This window comes from Palaemon carinicauda, chromosome 40 (genome assembly GCF_036898095.1).
Source record: "Palaemon carinicauda isolate YSFRI2023 chromosome 40, ASM3689809v2, whole genome shotgun sequence".
Classification (NCBI taxonomy): Eukaryota; Metazoa; Arthropoda; class Malacostraca; order Decapoda; family Palaemonidae; genus Palaemon; species Palaemon carinicauda.
The window spans coordinates 51,814,933-51,817,661 of record NC_090764.1 but is presented as its reverse complement, the minus strand read 5'-3'; positions in this window follow the sequence as shown (position 1 = coordinate 51,817,661).

Sequence of the window (2,729 nt, the reverse complement as noted above, 5' to 3'; positions counted from 1 at the left end):
AAACATAAAACAGTACAGTATAAGAGAGAATGTTTCAAAAAGAACTTGACTAGCATTCAGTTAGCGGTCTTAACACTCATTGATTACATACACTGTATATTACATGTATATTACAAAATAGATATACTCTGGGATAATCTAATCAGGAAGCCACAACAACGTAAGATGAATGCATCACCCCACAGTTTTAAAAGTTCTTTCAATTTGAAAGAGAACAATAAACTGCATTCTTTAAAATGCTCAAAAAATGTAATAAAAATATATTTCAACAATGTACTTCCATCTATTTGCACCTAGGATTGGCTTAGACAACATTTCTCTGTTTAATCTTACTCCATAGTACCAATTTCACAACTCAAAATAATTTTTCAAATTTCCATTAATCAAAGATTAAAGTACAGTAACATCATTCACGATAAGTTTTGTTCTACAGCAAACACAAATCCTAACCAGTAAGGTAACGTAAGTAAATCAAAACAATAATTACATCCATCAGAAATCATCAATCAAAACTGAATATCGCTGAAATTACACACACACACTAAGCTGTTAGGTTGAACACCTTATAATTACAGCACCATTAGTTAAAAGACAATTTCAACACTGATGAAATAGAATTCTTTTTATTTTTTTCCACAAAACATGATTCACTCTTTTCAAAATGAACAATGCACCAATTTGTGCATTCTAAATTATTGACTTTGTGCATATTAAGATTAATACTTTTAAAATACAAATGATTTTATGTACAGTACATCTAGAGACAAAATTTATTATAAATTCCACTTTAACCACTGAAAACACCTGAAAATATAAAACCTTGGTATGAAAAAAAAAAAATAATTCGTTAACTTCTAAGGATTTACCGGTAAATCTTTTCCCTAACCACAAAGTCAAATCTTTCCAAAATCACAAAAACTCCTTAATATTTACAACCTTCACCTTAAAAACACGAAACCTTGACACAGCAATGCTTCTGTTCTTTCAGAATTACAAATAAATTAATATTTAATTTTTTTCTTCTCTGTTTCCCTTCCTGACAAGGATGAAAAGCATCTCTCTTTACTAAAAATGTTATTTTCCTTAGTAAAATAAATTTTTGAATATACTTACCCGATGATCATATAGCTGCATCCCTGCTGCCCGACAGAAAAAACCTACGAGCGGAATACGCCAGCGATCGCTATACAGGTGGGGGTGTACATCAACAGCGCCATCTGTCAAGTAGGTACTCAAGTACTCGATGTCAACAAAGAACCAATTTTCTCCTCTGTCCACTGGGTCTCTATTGGGGAGGAAGGGTGGGTCCTTTAATTTATGATCATCGGGTAAGTATATTCAAAAATTTATTTTACTAAGGAAAATAACATTTTTCAATATTAAACTTACCCGATGATCATATAGCTGATTCACACCCAGGGGGGTGGGTAGAGACCAGCATTACATGTTGACATTATTATGAGCTAAGTATTCCGTATTTCATTTTAGCAGTTATTCAAAATAACAAGCATAAAATAAATAAGTACCTGGTAAGGAAGACGACTTGAACAATTACTCTGCCTTTTTAAGTACGTCTTCCTTACTGAGCCTCGCGATCCTCATAGGATGCTGAGCGACTCCTAGGAGCTGAAGTATGAAGGGTTGCAACCCATACTAAAGGTCCTCATCAAAACCTCTAATCTAGGCGCTTCTCAAGAAATGATTTTGACCACCCGCCAAATCAAGTAGGATGCGAAAGGCTTCTTAGCCTTCCGGACAACCCAAAAATATTTCAAGAGAAAGATTAAAAAGGTTCTGGAATTAGGGAATTGTAGTGGTGGAGCCCCCACCACTACTGCACTCGTTGCTACGAATGGTCCCAGAGTGTAGCAGTTCTCGTAAAGAGACTGGACATTCTTAAGATAAAAGACGCGAACACTGATTCGCTTTTCCAATAGGTTGCGTCGAATATACTTTGCAGAGATCTATTTTGTTTAAAGACCACGGAAGTTGTGACAGCTCTAACTTCGTGTGTCCTTACCTTCAGCCAAGCTTGGTCTTCCTCATTCAGAAGGGAATGAGCTTCTCGTATTAACAGTCTGATAAAATAGGATAAAGAATTCTCTGACATAGGCAAAGATGGATTCTTAACTGAACACCATAAAGCTTCAGACGGGCCTCGTAAAGGTTTTTAAAATAGAACTTAAGAGCTCTTACAGGACATAATACTCTTTCTAGTTCATTTCCAACCATACGATAAGCTTGGAATATCGAACGATATTGGTCAAGGCCGAGAAGGCAGCTCGTGTTTGGCTAGAAAACCAAGTTGTAGAACATGTAGCCGTTTCGGATGAGAATCCGATGTTCTTGCTGAAGGCATGAATCTCACTGACTCTTTTAGCTGTGGTTAAGCATATCAGGAAAAGAGTCTTAAAGGTGAGATCTTTCAGGGAGGCTGATTGAAGTGGTTCGAACCTGTCTGACATAAGGAATCTTAGAACCACGTCTAAATTCCAACCAGGTGTAACCAAACGATGCTCCTCCGTGGTCTCAAAAGACTGAAGGAGGTCCTGTAGATCTTTATTGTTGGAAAGATCTAAGCCTCTGTGACGGAAGACTGATGCCAATATGCTTTTGTAACCCTTGATAGTGGGAGCTGAAAGAGATCGTTCTTTCCTCAGAAATAAGAGGAAGTCAGCTATTTGAGTTACAGAGGTACTGGTCGAGGATACGGATACTGACTTGCACCA